The sequence below is a fragment of the Podarcis erhardii genome (genome assembly GCF_964252035.2).
Source record: "Podarcis erhardii genome assembly, chromosome: 8".
Lineage (NCBI taxonomy): Eukaryota > Metazoa > Chordata > Lepidosauria > Squamata > Lacertidae > Podarcis > Podarcis erhardii.
The window spans coordinates 32770208-32790426 of NC_138499.1; positions in this window are offsets into that span (position 1 = coordinate 32770208).

The following is a 20219-nucleotide window of genomic DNA, read 5'->3' on the forward strand; positions in this document are numbered from 1 at the left end:
GACCGACGCCTCAGACAGAGCGGTGGGAGCCGTACTCCTGCAAGAAGATTCCCAAGGAGCTTGGAGACCCTGTGCCTTCTACTCCCGAAAGCTCAGCAAGGCGGAGCAAAACTACACCATATGGGACAGAGAGCTGTTGGCCATCCACGCTGCCTTCAAAGCATGGCGACACTTCCTCATAGGTGCCAAGCACACAGTGCAGGTCCGCACAGATCACAAGAACTTAGAGTATTGGCGCACGGCGAAGCTTCAGAGCCAAAGACACATGCGCTGGGCTGAATTCTTCGCGGATTTCGACTTCAGGATAGAATACATCCCGGGAGAATCCAACGTTATAGCCGACGCGCTCTCCAGGAAACCGCAATATCTCGAGGAAGCAGCGCCAGTGGCTGCCAAGCACATTTTCGCACCGCAGGCGTGGACGTGCGCTACCATCGCAGTCGACCTGGACGCGGTGCGACGTGCGTTGCAAGTAGATCGATTTGCACAATCCAAGATGGAGGCGCTGCGCAGGGGTTCGCAGAGAGAAGATGAGTTCCAATTACGCGACGGGCTGTTAACTCACAAGGGTGCCCTCTACGTACCGGGCGAAGAGCTCCGCGCGAGGGTTCTGCAGCAGTTGCACGACGCCCCCAGTGCGGGCCACTTCGGCAAGGAGAAGACAATAGAACTGGTGGCCAGGGACTTTTGGTGGCCCCAGATGCGGGGAGAGATAGCGGATTACGTCGCCAGGTGTGACACTTGTCAGAGGTCCAAGCCAGTGCACCAGAAGCCAGCAGGGTTACTGGAACCGCTGGAGACGCCACAGCAACCGTGGGAGAGGGTGGCGCTGGACTTCGTCACTGACCTGCCCAGCTCCAGAGGCAAGACGGCGGTGCTGGTGGTGGTGGACTTGTTCACCAAGATGGCGCACTTCATTCCTTGCGCGAAGGTGGCGACGGCGGAACACACCGCCAAACTCTTCATCGATCACGTGTTCAAGGTGCATGGGCTGCCACAATCCATCCTGTCCGACAGGGGGCGCCAATTTGTTTCTACTTTTTGGCGGAAGCTTCTAGGTATCCTGCATGTCAAGATCAACCTAACGTCGGCAAGGCATCCGCAGACCAACGGCCAAGCAGAGAGAGTCAACGCGATCATGCAGCAGTACCTGAGATGTTACGCCAATCAGCGCCCGGCGGCGTGGGTAGACTACCTGCCGATGGCGGAGTTTGCCTACAACAACACGAAGCACGCGTCGACGGGGGTGACGCCGTTCTTCGCGAACAATGGTCGTCATCCCAGAACCTTCCCGGGGTTCGTAACACCGGGAGAGGGGGTGACGCAAGAAGCCGACCAGTTCGCAGCAGAGCTGCAAGAGGTGCACGAGGAGCTGCGGAGACATTTGGAGCTAGCCAAACAAGCATATAAGGTGCAGGCAGACAAAAACAGGAGAGTGGGAGAGGACATCCAGGTGGGGGACTGGGTATGGTTAGCGGCCCAAGCGATGCCAGCCAGGTCGTTGGCTAAGAAGAAGCTGGGACACAGGCAGCTAGGGCCATACCAGGTGGAGGCTAGGATTAACCCTGTAGCTTTTCGACTGGCCCTCCCCGAAGGTTCCAGAGTGCACCCGGTCTTTCATAGGTCGGTGCTCACTCCCTACAAGACCCCGCACAGGTTTCAGGAGTCTGACACAGTACCGCACGCATGCACTCAGTCACCCGAGAGGGAGGGGGCGCCCAGGGCCGAACCACTCAACGAGGTCACTGAGATCCTGGACTCGAGATGGGGGGTAGAGGGAGTAGAATACTTTCTAGCCAGAGAGGGTACCCCGGCCAGTGCCAATATTTGGGTGCCGGACTACGCTTTAGACGAACCTCTTCTGAAAGACGAGTTCCATGCACTTTTCCCGCATAGACCCATGCCAGCCGAATATTTTGATGACTGGCTCTTTACGCCCACACTTTCAGACAGTACTTTCAGGGGCTTTTCTTCCGCCGAGGAGAGAACGCCAGAATCAAGCCCGCCCAGGGGATCGAGTTCGGGGGTAGACACAGAACCCTCTTACTGGTGGGACGAGCAACCAGAGGACGACTGGCGCAAGAAATGGCTGACGGGGCCTTGGCAGGCAGCACCAGACGAAGTAGCAATGGAAGAGGGAGCCGAGAACACCTTGGGTGAAGAACCCGCATTCGAACACACATACACCGAGCTGCTAGCAGAGGACATTGAAGCAAACGAACTGTATCCTGCATCTACCTCCGAGGAGATGCGGCTCCCACGACCTGCCTCCGACGGCCGGGAGGGGGGAAGGGGGGGCTTCGAGGGGGGGATGGATGTCAGGGGTTCAGGGAGAGAGACGCAGAGTGAGGGGGAAGGATTCCAGACTGACGAGGAAGAGGATGACAATGACCCAAGATTGTCCATGAGTCCGTCCAGTGAATCGGAGGACTCCCAAAAGGGAGCCCCTCTGGTCAAGCCAAGGGGAGCTAGAGGGGGAAGCAGTCAGGAGCAGGGAAAGGAAGGGGGAACCCCCAGTGGGAGTTGGAGAGCGAGACCGGCTGCTCCGCTGGAACGGAGTGAGGGGGGAGGAGTGACCAGTGTGTCAGAAGGAGCAGAACAGGAAGCAGAGAGGGGAAGGAGATCAGGGCAAAACGTGCTGCCGGAAGGGGAGGAAAGTAGTATTGAGGGCAATGTAACTGTCGAAAGGAAGGTCAAGAGCAACGTAAGCGCGCCAAGTTCAAAATGGGAGGCGCGCGGAAATGAAGAGAGTCCTGGGGAGGAGCCTGGTCCCAAAGCCCGAAGGAGGGGGGAGGAGGCGGCAGAGGATTCAGCCTCGGGAGAGTCCCGAAGGGAGAGAACACAGGGGGGCAGAAAGACCCTGCGGAAAAGGAAAGAGAGAAAGAGGTGGACCAGTACAAGCCTCTTAAACTGGTGTCGAGGGGGGAGCGAGTCAGAGGGGACTTCAGCGGTCTAAGGGTAACAAGACGTAGGGTCACGGACCTCGGATCTAAAGCTACTGATGTTCTTGAATAAAAGCTTTTGTACATAAGCTGGAGTGGACTTTGGTCTCTTGTGAGCTGGGACCACGGGTGACTCTGACAATGTGCATTTTTTCTACTACTTACTTTGCTGCATAACTGTATTATGAAATTCAGAGAAGTATAAATTTTGATGGATGGCTGTGCTCTGGCTTGCACATTGTTTTGGAATGTGCTCAATAGGTAGGTTTGCCTTTAAATGTGGACTGAATTGAATTTCTCCCCCACCCCCACTAATATCATATGCAGTTTGGCCCTAAATATCAGTTCTTTCTGCACACGGAGTTCAATGGACATCTCATTTAGCTCTCGGGTGCAATATCCTCACAGACCACTTGTCTTGTGGCCATTTTAGGTGTGAGAAAAGTTACTGACCTTATCACATGGTAAAAATTGATTGTGACATGTGACAGAGCAATCAAATTACTGGTTTTTTGTGTGTGTGGCCAGCAGTAATGCACTATGCTACCCCCATCCCAGTGGTCCTGATGCAGTTAGTAGCCTCGCCACAATTAGACTGTGCAGGATTCCCAATCATGGTGAATAAGGACTTTCAGCTCAATACAGCTAGAAACTCCCTTCCGATCTTTGTTCTGAGCACATGATGGTCAGAAGTAGAGCTGGTGGCGACACTGGGAATCAGGGTTGGTGTGCACAGTCCCCGGATAAGCTTTTAAATCCCTATTCTAACAATGCCTGAATAAGACTTAGGTTTTCCCAGAACTGACAGCCACAATTGACAGTCTAGTGGGGCAGGGAATATAGAATTTTCCACTCTCCCAGTAATTCAGTCTAGTGCTATGTGTGTTAGGAGAATGCAGTATCACTGAAACAGAACCACTACTTTGAGGAAAGATATCCAGATCCCTCCAAGAAACAAGGAACAGCTGCCTATTCATTGAATCTATAAGACAGATTTTCTGAAAAAGTTCCCTGTTAGGAGAGCAAAAGATGCAATCAATTTCCTCCTGCCAGAAAGGCAAGCAATGGGGGAAGAACAAGTTTGCAGAGGAGGGAAAATCCCAGATGTTAACTGCTTGCTGTCCTTCTCATTCAGACTAAACGATAATATTGAATCCAGCGTCTGGAGTATCTGACACAGACAAACATATGAGCAAACAAATTACCGGTAGCCAAGTCTAATTATCATTTGCATTTCTGTGTCAATAATTTTTACCTGCTGCAAGAACATGCTTGCTTTTTAAGATTACAGCTACTGCTTAATGCTCGTTGAACCCCAAATGTGTTATAGCTAATTTCCTAGCTAATCATATATATATATATATATATATATATATATATATATATATATATGCTACCCATTGCCATGTATACATTCCCCTTTTTAACTATCACTAAAGTGTGCAAAGAGAGGGAGAGGGAGAGGGAGAGGGAGAGGGAGAGGGAGAGGGAGAGGGAGAGGGAGGGAGAAAAAACCTTAGCATTAAGTAATACTGCCAACATATCCTTCAGGTTTTTGTTTCTTTTTAAAAACATAGCTGGAAAAGCATTTTATCTCTATTTATAAGATTGATTAGCAAATAACTGGAGTAAAAAAAAACGTGTCATACATTTACTTTCATGGTGCACATCTGCCCATATCAAAATTCTACCTTCTTAAAAAGATGAGATAGTAGCACTAAAGCAGGCATAGGCAAGCTCTGGCCCTCCAGATGTTTGGGACTACTATTCCCATCCTCCCTAGCTGACAAGACCAGTGGCCAGGGATGATGGGAATTGTAGTCCCAAACATCTGGAGGGCCAGAGTTTGCCTATGCCTGCACTAAAGGCTACTGCACATCTGGAGATTGTTCTGCTTTTCTGGAAAAAGCCACCATTTCTGCAATTAAAGATGGAAGAACCACAGCGAAGATAAACGAGTGAAAGAAGTAATGCCATACCAAATGCTTAGTGTGGTAGTACCCCCATTCTTCATTTGTATTTGCTCACACCACCATTTAATCCTATTGTTATAAATCAGTGTGTGCTAAATGCTTGGGTTTAATGAATTTTAGAATTTAATTAGAACTGGTATATTAGAACCCAGAAATAGCCAGACCCAAGTATGTATTATGGATACTAAAAGGTATGTGGGCACACTGATTGGTTGGCATCTGCCTTTCTTGGGAGATAGTAGAGGAGTGTGCCTTTGGGGGTGAAGTCAAACTGTTGGACAGTTGCAACAGAGAAGTGGGTGGATGATAATTACTCCTGTTGTGATAGTGAATCTCTTTGTGTACTCAAAATGTTGTCTCTCTTTGCTGTCCTTTTGCCCCTAAGCTCTTTTCTGAAATTTTGGGCAGAGATTTCAAAACACAAGCAGTACCAGTGCTAAGCCCACAACATATTGCCAGGTTAAATAGTTGTAACTGAGATCAAAATACAGCACAGTGTTCAAGAGAGGAAAAGACACCCACACTTCCAACGCTCAGTCAGTTGCCTACATCTAGTGCTTTTCCCAGAAATGATACTTAGAGGAGCTTATGAGCTGAAGCAGAACCACTATGTCTCCTACTTATAAAAAAATATTATGCAAGGTATTGGACTTAAGTTTTACAAAATCCCCTGCACTTGTATCACATTATTCTGTGCCCACTTCTTTGTTTCAAGTTTCACCTGGCATTTAACAAAATATATGGGCAACGTTATGCCAAAAAGCCCCATTTGCTTTTGCTATTGACTGTAGCCTCTGTGTTTTATATAGGCCAGAAACTATGAAAATCCAAGTGCTGAGTAAAAGCCCAGATTTTGAATGCTTTAATGGCCTTTAAAAAAATTGAATCTAAAAAACCATGGAGTACACATACATTTAAATGTTTGCTGTCATCCAATGTATATTATATAGTCCAATTGACCCTCCCATCAGATGTCAAGGGGATAAAGAACTACACAACTTTTAGAAGAGACAACTTTTGGAAACCACCCAGAGTGGCTGGGGCAACCCAGCTAGATGGGGCAGGGTATAAATAAAAAAGTTATTATTATTAAAATTGTTAAGCTGTTCTGTTATGAAGAGGGGATAAATAGCCCTTTCCTTAGGTCATTTGGAGGACCATGGCCAATAATAGCCATTTGGACTTTCTATTTATCTGAAACGTAAGGAGCATCAGTTGTGTGTATGTCCTAAAATAGCCTAATGAGTACCAGAGGTGCTCATTGGACACATAATGCTGACCAGTGGTGGGAGAGAGAGAGAGAGAGAGAGAGAGAGAGAGAGAGAGAGAGAGAGAGAGAATGAGATGAAAGGAGCTTTGTTATAGTAAGTCCTGCTAGTATACAGTATATTTATGTGGATGATGAACTCATCTTGCTCCTCACAGCTCCAGGAAGATAATATTAGCACAGTTTCTCAAACAAACAAACAAATTCCTGTCATTCACAGAAGTTTCTGTTCATCCTGAACCATAATTTTTTTGCCTCGGTTTCAGGACACTTCATAGATGAGATTCACACTCAACCTTTGCAATTCCAAAGCCTTCAGACTTGCCACATGGAACACATCATCAAGAGACAGCCATGACTGATTGTATGAATCACAATGGCATATGAGAAAGAAGGTGGTCTCAAGGGCTTTATGTGCTGTGAATCAATACGAGTGACATTTTGTGATGGTGTTTCATTTTGAAATGGACTCGGGCCAGTACCGATTAAAGCGATAAGTCCTTCCTCACTCATTACATGTTGGTGTGCAACTACCCTTTGTTTCTGAAGTTATAATCTGTGGCATAGCATCCATTCCAATCTATCCATAGTACAGGCCTTACTCTTATTGAAGTACCAAACCTGCATCGAAACTGTACGACTTCAGGCTGCAGATGAAGCCTCAGCATGATTGATTGCTCTTCCTAGCACAAAATGTTCCCTGAACAATAGCCGCCTCATCCATTCCAGGGAGAAGCTAAGGACAGAATCCTTCTCTCTGACATCTCTACTTTCATATGCACCAACATTCCCTATTTACCAGAGATATTCCCTATTTTCTGCTCTTTGTCTCTAGTAAATGATTTTCTTTATTTTAACCCTGGGTGGTGGTTGTGTTTGCTGTTGTTGTTGACCTTTCCAGGAGACACCTTGTTGAAATGTTTTATGTATTGCTGAGCCAAAATTTCTCAGTTGACATCCTTCAGGGAAAATTTATGATATTTTACATTTTAGCATCCCCTGCTGAAAAAAATATTATCGCTGGATATTCTCCAACTTTTTCATGGCCACTTCCACCATTCCCAGCAATGCCCTCAAACATTACTAGGCTTGGGTCTTTAAGAAGGATGTGAGGCCACCAACAGAGTTTCTGCTACCCCCAGCTGCGGCAGGAGCAGGAAAACGCCACGGGGGAAAAGTAACTGTTAGACAATTTATTTTCCCTGCAGAAATTTTATTAAACTGCCTCCTCAGCCCATCCATTCATCCACCCATCCACCCACCCACCCACCCATTAATTAATTATACCACCCTTCATCTGAACTTCACAGGGTGGTCCATGATATAAATACAGTGGTACCTCAGGTTACAGATGCTTCAGGTTACAGACTCCTCTAACCCAGAAATAGTATCTTGGGTCAAGAACTTTGCTTCAGGATGAGAACAGAAATCATGCTCCGGTGGTGCAGTGGCAGCGGGAGGCCCCATTAGCTAAAATGGTGCTTCAGGTTAAGAACAGTTTCAGGTTAAGATCAGACCTCCAGAACGAATTAAGTACTTAACCCAAGGTACCACTGTAAAGCACATAATAAAACAAGAACAAAAACAAACCAAAACCTCAAACACATTGAATGTTCAAGCAACCAAGCTCCTGATGATAGAGGAACATTTTTGCCGAAATAAATGTAATGAAGATGCCAGGCAAGCCACCCTGGGAAGAGCATTCCATAAATGGGGGGCCACTGCAGAAAAGGCCCATTCTCATGTTGCCACCTTCTGGACCTCTCATGGAAGAGGCACACGAAACAAGGCCTCAGATGATGATTGCAGAATCTAGGTGAGATTACATGGGGAAAGGTGGTCCTTGAGGTACTGTAGTCCTGAGCCATATAAGGCTTTATAGGTCAAAACCAGCACTTTGAATTGGCAGCCAGAGTTGTCAGGCCAAGATAATTTTTAAAAATTATCATTCTGGAATGGGACGCCCCTATTTCCATTGGAGAAATGTTGGGGGGTATGCAACGATGAGGGTCAGGTAAGTGCCACTGCCCCATCTGCTACTGCACTAACATCAAGACACATTGCTGCCAAATCGCACACCGCAGCTCTAACAAGTTGATAGCATACTGTTATCCAGGGTTAAGTAACTAAATGAATACTCTATAACAATTTTGTTTTTCTATTACATCTTTAAACAAAAGGATAAAAACCTGGCCAGCTTTTAAATCAATGGAAGACAAGCAATCTGTTATAGAACAAATGAATTTTGAAGGTGTCAAACAATGGGCAGAAGTTGCAAGTTAAGGCCTGGGCAGTATGAGATCTAGCGCAAGCACAGTATGGAGGGCATTAAATTATGAGAGCTCGTGATACCATCTGAAGTGGTGCAGTCCAGACCCATATGAATCCAGTTCCTATTAATTACGCATTTCTATACATGCTTACCCAGCCTAATGTGTGTAATTATTCCCATCTCGGGCTCCCTGAATTTCCAAGTGAATAAATGTCAGTAGAACTTAATTGGCTTCATTCCAACTACTTCTGTATAGTTGACTGATGGAATGAACTGTTAATGTGTTAAGGATGGAGATAGATGATTAAGTTGCATGGACTTAAACATCTCAAATTACTCTAACACCTACTATGCTTGGTGGGGGAATGCCAAAAATAACATCCTTTCAATAGCAATGGACAACAGAGTGAGCTGTAATGTTTTACCAGTGAGGCCTCTATAAACAATCTCTCTCTCTCTCTCTCTCTCTCTATATATATATATATATGGAACTCTGCCTGTGTGGATAGTGTCATTATATATTTTAGACACTAGGAGGCACTGAACATAGGTTTTTGTTATGAACACAGGCATTTCCCGTTGCTGTTCTGTTCTTGTTTGAGAGAAACAATAAAGTTCTTGCCTCATTTCTTGATTGCTGTCACCTCTAAGCCTTCCAATATGCTGTCACTCGATCTGCTTAGGAAAATAATATTTCTGATTAGGCCATGAAATCTTCCAGAAATTCATGTGAATAGAATAAAAGGCAAACACAGGGAAATAAAGTTAGCTTTTAAAAAATCAATATTTGTTGGTAAGAGCATGCAGATTTTCAGGTTACCAAGACTTGCCATTCTTGACCTGAAGAATAATGACCTAAACATTCGCAGTGAGTAAATCTCTAGGCCTAGTTCAGAAGGGCCTAGTTTGTCAGTCTCCCCATTCCACTTCCTTTCCTTATAAATCCATTAGATGGCAGTGAAACACTATCATTTTCCTGATGTGGTCTTTGGTAATTATTGCATTGTGCAACAGAAAAATCACTCCTACGGTCCTTTAGGGCCAAAGCAACTTTAAATGCTTCAGCATTTAGATACACAGAGGAAGCTTATCTATCATTTGGACAGGGCTTTTATAAGATTCAGGTCTAAGTCATTTAACGTTCCCAGCCACAAATACCTTGGCTATAACTCAATGAAGAGTGAAGTATGCCCAAGTTCACTGAAATCAGAGGACTTAAAACACACTTAACTCTGCATTGGATCGAAGTCTTTCTAAAATTTGTTCCTTAAAAGCAGTTTCTTACAAGGCAAGACTGAAGCTGTGCCAGAAACTGATGCTGCCAAGTTTTTTAGGGCTGCAACGCTATGCACACTTACTTTGGAGTAATCATCCCTGTGGGCCAAAGATGGTTTGGAGTGTTTTGTAAGGCTTCAGCCACGTACTTAGTACATGGTTTGTAGTGCATGTTCCAAAAAGATTGGGTACCACTACCATAGAGAGGTATGGGGGGGTTTTGAGAGAGAGAATATAACAATTATTGTAAGGCTTCAAACTGAAATAAACCCCCTTAATAAAATGTAGATGATGCAAGCCCACACCATATAAAGGTTTCTTTGATGCAATTTGATTTCATTTTTAAGTATGGGTTTATATTTTATTAGCCGAAGTATTGTGCTATTACAGTTGTTAATCCTATTACATATATATATTATTATGCTTATCTTCTTGTCATTGTTCCCCCCCCCCAATCACTTAGCACAAGGCAGCTTCTAGACAACCTACAAGCAGATTTAAAAACATAAAGAATTGTTTGAAACTGCCACCAAAATTTAACATAAAACACCAACCTCCACAGACATCAAAGACATACCAACAATTCAAAGTTACGTTTTCATAAAGCCTTGACACTGCTGGATTCTATTCAATCAAATGCCTGGGAAAAGAGGAAAGGCTTAACTTGGCAATGCAAAAGATGTCAGTGTTGGTACCAGGCAGGTTTCACTGGGGACAGCATTCCAAAGGCAGGGGCCCACAACCAAAAAGGCCCTCTCATGTATTGCTGCCGCCTGAGCCTCTTCAGAGAGGAAATCCAGAGAAGAGCCTTAGTAGATGATCTTAGGATCCAGATAGGTTCATGCCAGGAATAAGAAAAACATTTTAAAATAATAAAGCAAATGAGAGGCAGTTGACCAAGTCCTAAGTGTTGACTAGATAGCTCCACCACCACCACCACCAAGAAAAAGGACCATATTTATAGCATTGCATTAATTGAGTAGCAACTGTGCAGCATATTGTTCATTATACAAAACAGAGATGGAAACAGTTTCGGTCTTAAAAAGATCGCACACATAATCACATTATCATTTACAAACTGGCTACTATATGGCACCTCCCCCCCCCAAAAAAAACCCCCTAACTTTTACTATTTGGATTTCTTATATGCCTCTTATTGCAAAAGTTTTGTGGTTTTCTTTGAGATAATACATTATCTTGTAGCATAAGAACATAAGTAGCAGTTTAAAGAGATTGTTGGGGTCAAAACTCATTCGGAAAAGCATGGATCTATGTAATCAGCCGTGCTAAACAGTGTGATTATGGTTTATCATGTCAGCTTAGATTTATCTGAAGCATGCTTCTATTTTTAATAGTACCATTGTAAAAAACAAAAGCAAAATCAACAGGCCCAAATTAAAAAGTATGCACTTTTCACTAGACCACAGAAAAACCTTGAGTCACATGGCATTAAGAATCTTATTGGAAGTTACAAATGCTAGTGAATTTACAGTTAAGGCTAAAAATATAGCCTTAACTCATTCTGTTGTGTTTAGGTATTCAAGGGAAGAGTACCTAGGCAGAATGGGGTTAGTTAAGGACCCACCAGGCAATTTGAATATATCCACAGACACAGCATTATATGTCGCCAGTCCCATTTGTGGATAGTGCTATATTAATGACACAATATTTGCTTTAGCGGCCACTACATCTCTCTGCCAGGTCAAACATTTGTAATCTGGACCCAGCCTTAATATATCCTTTCAAATGGGAAAGCCACAAACAGCCATACGCTACATCAACATAACTTCCCACAATCTATTAGCCTGTCAGGATTACAGCTGCGGCAGAGCCAGTAATAGCAATCACCTTCCACGAAGGCATTAATTAGAATGTGAAAGTAATGAGGCTCCTTACTATGTGCAAATCTTTATCTCACTGTGCTGATTCCCCGCCCCCCTTCAAATGTAAAGAAATAAATTCAAAGGAGTTTATTTCCTGCCATTTTCCCTGAAAGGGACTCAAGACAACTTACAGAGAAAATAGGAACAGCTAAAAACATAGGAAGGGAAAAAGCAATAATTAAAATACAATTAAACATTTATATGAGATCTATTAAACCATACAGATTGTGTGTGTGTGTGTGTGTGTGTGTGTGAGAGAGAGAGAGAGAGAGAGAGAGAGAGAGAGAGAGAAATTAACACATACAGATAATTGCAATAAAAACAACACAGCACCAGCCCTTTCCTTAAAAACAGTCAGTTCCCAAAAGTCTGTTTGAACAAGGACAACAAGGAGGGAGTCAGTCTAACTTCTCTAGGGAGCGAGTTCCAATGTTTGAGAGCAGCCACAGAGAAGGCTCTTTCCCACATCTCTACCAATCTCTACTCTGTGAGGGTGGTGAGACTGAGAGAAGGGCCTCTCCTGAAGAACTTAGACCTGGACAGGTTCATTATTATTATTATTATTATTATTATTATTATTAGCCAATCATGTAAAGCTGAATGTGAGCAAGTTAAACATGCGTTAGTTGTGAGTCATCTATATGTCTCAACTTGCTCTTCTAGGCCTGTAAAGAAGATTCTCTCCAAGTTATATACTGCTTTTATTCAGTTTATCTCAGTACAATATTATTCATTTCTTTCCCCTCTGGACTCAAACAGCCTTATTCCAGGCACTCTGCTAACAGTTTTGTCATGTTTCTGCACTCAGGCTGGCACCACTATTTCAATACCTAGCAGTCTACTATACTTAGCATAATCATTCACCCATCTTGATTAGGAATTCACCACATGTAACAGAAATGTCATTTATTCTCAATAATGCTGTGGTGCTCTCTGGTGGTGGGAACCATTTCTTGCATGCTGCTTCAATTGATTTCTCTTCTTCAGAGTTCAGAAATGGTTCCCAATTTGTGTGTCTGTGTGCAACTGAGCTGGTTTGTATCCAGACTTGTGAGAATGGAAGTCCACTTCCCCAGTGGTGTTTTCCCACCCACATCTCCTCACTGTCCTTCTCTTCACCACTGAAAAAGTCTCTCAAAATGGCCTGGTCTGGGCTGATTGAGGATTTTGATATGTGCACATTCTGTTCTGAGCTGACTTGATCCACATTTGTGAATTAGAGTGTAGTGATCCATCAGTTTATACACGTTCCTGAAGATTGCAACACATTTATTGGCTCAAAGCAATATCAAAATCCACTTTGAAATGTGTATTTTACAGTTAGAAGTGCCTATGTCTAGAGACCATGCATTCAAAAATACACATTTAAAAATTTTCACGCAGATTCGTAAAAAACAAACAAAAACCCCCCTACAAAATAGCTGATTCATACAGAAATGAGATGGAATGAACTTGTAGGGAGAAATGCACATCTTCCAAGTATTCTGATTTTCCAGGGACCATCACAGAAGCCATCCAGGTTTCTGATTTGATGAATTTAATAAATAATAATAATTTTTTTTAAGTGAGCCTATTATCATCATTATCCATAGCCATATATAGGTCTTCCCTATTGTCATTGGAGAAATGTTGGAGAGTATGGAAATGTGAAAATGATATGGCCCCCTAAATCACTGGTCTATCTATCCCTAGCAGCGGGAGGGAGGAATTGAAAATATTTTGCCAGTATAATTTACATGAATGGTAGCTCCATTCCCAACATCTGCCTTAAATGTTGCCCATACCCACTCCTGATATACTTCCCTGTGCCCCACTATAGGACTTCCCTGAGGAGGGCAGAAGGTTCTGGAGACCTCACTGAAGAAGTGGAGAAGGAAAGCCCCATCAGATGATCAGATTTCTAGTCATATATTAAATAGTCTCTGTGTATTTTTAAAATATATGGAATATTGACATGCATGTAGCATTATAAAGGTGATGAAAGACTTCCTATAAAGCAACAGTTCGTATTTGCTGCTAGTGTAATATAATCACTTTTTACATACCCTTTAATGTATTTTAAAATGCGTCTGTAATTGGATGGCTGCCCAACATCCATAGAGAACTAAAGGCTGGAGTGTCCTGTAGAAGAGATTTGCAAAATGAGAGGGGACCAGAAAAAGATGGATGAAGGAAGGACAAGGACCTGTGAGAAGGAGAGATACAACTACCACCAGAAAAAGATGGATGAAGGAAGGACAAGGACCTGTGAGAAGGAGAGATACAACTACCACCTTCTTTAGGCAGGTCTTTCACTGATGGAAATAAGGAGCAAGATCCATTCAGGTAAGGAGAGTATCATCAACAATACGCATGCTGTAGAGTAAGCAGCATGGCACAGCATGCTTCTTGTCACATAAAGAGTACTGAAGGACATGAAGTACTTTCTTTATAAAATAACTTTCCTGGAACTGGGTTTACAGCTGTCTTGTGAGATCCTGCAAGAGGGAGACAGATGGTAGGCCTACAAGTTAAAAAAAACAACACACACCTCTCTTCTCAATTAGCTTAAGCGCTTATCACACTGTGGGCAGTACAATAAATGATGACTATGTGATAATTGCTGGGTTGGCTTCTTTTCAAAGAGTGGAATCCATATGAAAACAAACCCCAAGAGCCAACTAGAGTTGCAAGCTATGATAGTACAGTATGCAGTTAGGTGACTGATAGAAATTCTAAAGAGCCACTTCCCTGCAAGTTAAGAGTTATTCCTGTCGGGGGCAAGGTGAAATTCCCAGCATGTCAGTGCTCAGCTGGCTTTTGTCAGTGGTTCCTAATTACACTTGCAGTCTGGTTTGTCTGAGAAGCATGGAGGGAACTGCTGATGAAAGAACTGTGGATTGATTCAGTCTCCTGTCAGTGGTCGCAATTCTAGAACATGCCAGATCCTGTACTGGTGTGGAAGGTTCATCACTTGCATTCTTTTCAATAAGCAACTTGGGGTCCTCCAGGTCATTCATTTATTGGTCATTCATTCTGACCCCCTAAGAGAGCTGACCCCCCCCCCCCATTTTGCCCCCATTTCAGCTTGGTCCTGACACATATATTCCTCTGGGAAAGAGCTCAATGCTCAATAATAATAATAATAATTTATTATTTATACCCCACCCAACTGGCTGGATTTCCCCAGCCACTCTGGGCGGCTTCCAACAGAATATTAAAAACACGATAAAACATCAGCATTAAAAACTTCCCTAAACAGGCCTGCCTTATTCATTTCCACTACAGTGTTCACCTGGCTGGCTGAGCTCTGTGCTTCAAAGGCACTATCTGTCTGTAGTACCAACACTCCTGATTATTCAGTCATCTGACTCCCAAGGGCCAATCCCTGTGCTGCATGTCCTGTAAAGCAGTATCCCCAGAACTTGACCCTCAGTCTGAGGATCTTGCCCATGGTGTGAGGACACTGCCCAAGAACCTACTCATGCCTGGGTTTTGCCGCTGTAGAGGTTGCCTGGTTTTGACTGCTTATGTGCTTCTGACCTGGTCCTCATACAGGTTTCTCTATGAGACATTGATTTCTTTGTGGCTTTGATTACACCTCCTGGCCCATGGCTCTCTCCCCACACACACCCAACTCTGGAAGCCAATCCTGCTTCAGCCTAGAGCAATGCCCCTCCCCCCTTTGCTGGAACCCAACAGTCCAGAACCTGACCTATTGCAGTTTGACAGCATTATAAACCTACTTCATGAACCCACTGAATCACATTCTTGGCTTTGGTCTTCAGTTAGCTGCTATAATTACTGACAAAATTGAAGGTTCAGCAAAGGGTTATTTGAAACTATTTTTAGTTTTACTTTGCTATAATAATACAACATTACAGACTGGCACACAACCAAGAAACTGGGTGCAGATTCATATATAACCTATGCATGTAAAACTGCTCTAATTAGGAATCTGGGCATAGTACTAAATGGTACTCTGAGGCATATTTATTTTGCATGTGCTTTAAGAAACATGATGGCTGGTTCACCCTCGTTCATAGTAGTTGTAACATTCTTTCACACAACCACATGAAAAAAACGAGTGTAAATTCAGTTTTATGTGCAGGGAGCTGGAAGGCATCACTGTGATTGTGGCTCCTGGAAAAATGCAGCTACAATTGCTGACAAATTTAACTATGAATCAGCCTTTTTGAGTCCTGCAATCTGCATCTTCTAAGGTTTTCCCCAATGAGATTTCCCCTCAGAAGCTGTCCTTTACCAAATTTGTCTTTTGACTGGCAGACCAGCCCTTCACATCCATGTGCAGACTAACAAGCTAAGAGACACAAAATACGCTTTCAATAGAGCACTGATTCATACCAATCAGGACTGATTCACACTATTCCAATCAAGGCATGTGGGTGATATAGTGCATGCTTGTTCATGCATTTTCTGCTCCTCCAATGAAAACTGATCCCACACTTTTGTGCAAAGGGGCAAAAATAACAATGAAACTGATGAAATACTGACCATTTTTATTTAAATGCATATTCTTATACATTCACTCAAAACCATCTACACTTTTATATTTCCAGAGGATCAAGAATAGAGAGTGTAATATTTGCCACAATTCATAATAAAACCATAATAATATGGGGGAAAATAAGCTTATTCATTGCAACACCCGTGTCAAACAATGAACTTTATTCTCAGGAAATCTTAAAAGGTGGGGAACACCCAACAAAGGTTACAGAAATATAAAAGGGAAACAGATGTTCTGTCATATAAATACATAAAAATACATTTTAAGTGCTGCTTCCAGATAGCAATCAGCATATTGTATTTAGCAAGTTTGAAAGTCCTCCTCAAGCCGTCCTCATAACATCGGCTGCGTTTGGATGTAATACCGTAATGTAGTGCTACCTGAGTAAGCTTCAGGTTTGTGCACTTCCTCAGACTCAAGTATTCATATGAAGGAGGACTGGAAATATTTTCTTTCATTTTCACCAATTATATGCCCAAGCAACCAACTTCAAATCATTGTTTACAAATCTGGCAAGTTCAGACAAACTATAGCTAATGAAAAGCAGTTCTCACTTCATACATCATGACAAGCTATAGTCTGTGGTGATGTCCAAACAAGGCATTTGTTGTAGTACAAGGAACAGGAGGAGCTGGCATGGTAGACGGGTGCCACAGAGCCACACACACACACACACACCCAGTTGTGTTCCTACTACTTGCCTAGACGTTGTGGGGGCTGGGTTGCATGAGTACACTGCTGGAAACGGACTGACTGCCAGTGCACCCACAAAACCTCAACCTGACTGCACCCTGCCACAAACCTGCACCCTCCAGGTGAGCAGCAGGTTATGTTTTCGTTCACTCCATAGCACTGCCCTACCATGGCAGTTGCTCCCAAACAAACTGTTCAAACTGAGATATATTAAGTATTTTGCAGCAAAAGCCAAAATCAGTGGTTTATCGGGGCTGCTCATGTAGCAGCAGAATGTGGGCCAAAGTGCACACTTGTCATGGAGCCGCAGATAACCAGAGCTCCCTGGTGCATGGATCTCTATTCCATTTATTTACTTACTTACCATATTCCTAATTTGCCTTTGACATCTGATCTATGATATACAGGTTCAAGATGTATTTGTTGCATTCCTAATTCACAAGGTTTATGGGTACATTTAAAACATTTCGGGTGTATGACTTTAAGCGGCCTCAAGCTTTATGGGTTAATATACCTCAGGTTGCTGTATTATCAGTGAATACATCTGAGATAGTTGTTTTTATGGGTTCCTTGGTGCATCATTGCATGATTTTCCATCAGTGGTAGAATATATGGGCTGTTCAGCTGGCTGGCAACAACATGCTTAGTGAAACAGCTTGATTGCCATTTAATCGCATGTTGAATTTGGAGAAAGAGAGTACATTTATTATTACTAGGCTGCCTATTACTTTCAACTATCATTGTTTGGGAGCATTTGGGTCATTGTGACCAGGACTGCTACAGTTACTTATGATGAATGTAAAAAATGTCCCTACATAATGCCCAGAGTCTTGAAACCATTTACTTATATGGTTATAGCACTATGGTCAACAAGGGTTTTAAAGAAACCATTACAGCTTCAGAATGTGAAGTTTGATTATTGTTGTGATCCCACTGATACTCAGTTCCACTGATATTTTCCTTCTTGCAGAAGATAAAAAAAATCTATTTGAATATGCCATCATTTTCATATTCATTCTTTCAGATGGATTGCAATCATCAGTTTTGCTTATGCCAGGCCCTATCTGCACTATACACATGTAAAGCAGTATCATACCACTTTAAACATCCATGGCTTCCCCTGCAAAGTACCCTGGGAACTGTAGTTTGTTCAGGGTGCCAAGAGTTGTTAGAAGACTCCTATTCCCTTCATGTAGCAGAACAGCCCTGCCCCATCCCTGTGGAAATCTCTGGTGCCCTGGTCAAACCAACATTGACAAGGCCCAAAAGAATGGTGTTTCGGGGTGGTTTCTGGGCTTGCTAATGGAGGAACAGGAAATGGCTTGGATTTAAAGGATTCAAAGCTTTCTCAGACACCTGATATGGTCCCAAACCAGGCAGAGATTTAGGCAAGCTTAAGTGCTGGTCTAAGTCTTTTACTCTGATTGCTCCCAATGGGAAGGCTGAAGTGTGAATGTTTTCAAAGCTAGAAAATAACAGAAAAGCACAATAACAACACACCTTCGCCTTCACTTTGCCTTGCTGGCAAGAGCCCAGCAGAGCTTCAGGTGGGGTGGTTTAACCGCCTTAAGCAATACCATTCTTAGTTAAGTAATTGGTTGGCCAATCAATTAAATTTGCAGAAATCTGGATTTGAGTAAGAACAATAGTCCTGAAGCAAAATTAATATTTTATTTGCTTTTTAGATGATGCATGAACAGAAGGCTCAGCATTTCCTCCTGTGTGACAGAATTCCTCTTGTGCTTTTTATAACTACTTATATTTTAAAAAAATAGTAAGGTTTATTTTTTAAAAAAACAACCACTTTCTGATTAATTAGGGCATTCTTAAATGAATCAAAAGGCTTCTATCAATAAGTTATAAATTCCAAGCCTACAAAAAAGGTGAGGGTTTTGGTTTTTTTAAGTACCACTCTATTTTTTTGGTACTGCACTCTACCAAAGCAATTTGGTTCCCTTTTAAACCTAAGCCACTAGTTTGCATGCCCTATATTCTTTTCTCATCTCATTTGTTTTACTAAAGATTGATTTTATAGCCATTTAAACAACCTGACGTTGATGTCATAGGATGTGGAGTGCTTTGGTAAAGAGATTTTGTGTATCCTATAGGACAATCTGCTTCTCCTTGTCATGAAGGTGACAATTATCAGGGCACATTTGGTAATATCAAAATTAAAGCTACCACTCAAAGAAAACATTTCTAGCACCATCATGTGTAGTTAACACTATAAGCATGAAATGTTAGCACCAAAAATTGTTGTTTGGTGAGGAAATCAGCCAAAATACTCAAGTAATTATTAAAACATGTGAAAGCTGTGTTAGACTGCTAACAACATTTTGGACAAGCTAGCCACTTCCTATTCCTGGGACCCCACTGATTCACCATGCATCTGGAAGTCCAATTCAGTTTACTCTGTTCTAGTCCTCCCCCCCCCATCCCCATTTTTTGGTAAATATTTGTTTCATATTTGAAGGAGAAAAAGATTGCAATGTTCCAAAAATGTATTTTTACAATGGCATGCCTATACCAGTCAGGAAGTCACTGATCAGTTTTCAGCCTAAACTTAATCAACATGCAGCCCTGTAATAATGAAGGCATTGAGAGAAATAGCAATTCCAGTGAAAGACCGCAGGGACTAGTCACCAGAATTTCTCCTCTGTTAAAAAAGAAACTGCAGCACATTCGTACTGCAACATTTGTGCTGCTCCAATTTTGTACACTGTGTATTTGCCAGCAATGAAGCAAGACAGCAGTTGAGTAGCTGTTGCTCCAGATATTTGATGGATTGTTGTCTAAGCTCTCTCTAGAATTGTCCCATTGTTGTTAGCAAAAAAGACATAGCCTCACACGGAGCTGTTCTCTCAAGCACCATTTGTTACTGGCCATGGAGGTAAATGTATATTTCTCAACTTTGCTATTATATAACCATGACTTTCAAACCTCATATAGTCAAGGAATGTTTTCTACATAAGTTTGTTTGCCAAGGGACCCATATTGTTCTGCTAAGGAACCTATGCATCTGCCAATCAGTCATTGACTTGGCCTGCTAGGCTCTTCCCGAAATATAACCGCCTTTCCTTTATATCACAGAAGATCAATAATAATAGAGATGACCCAAGTTGTCTTTCAGGAAAGTTTGACTGCCACTGCTGAACGTCTTATTGATAAACCCTGTGTTTCTGAGGAACCTAATTTAAAACCCACTGGCATCAATCAATCGAAAGCTGATAGTAAGTAACACAAGATTACAGGTAAACACAGTATTTTAAAACATCCTACTATTCTTCAGTCATATAAGTCAAATATGTGATGCATTGAAATGTCTCCTAGCTGTGTGGAGGGGAAACTTTTTTTGAACCCTCCAAAACTTGCTGCCTTTTTAAAACGAAGCTGCTCTTATGAAATAG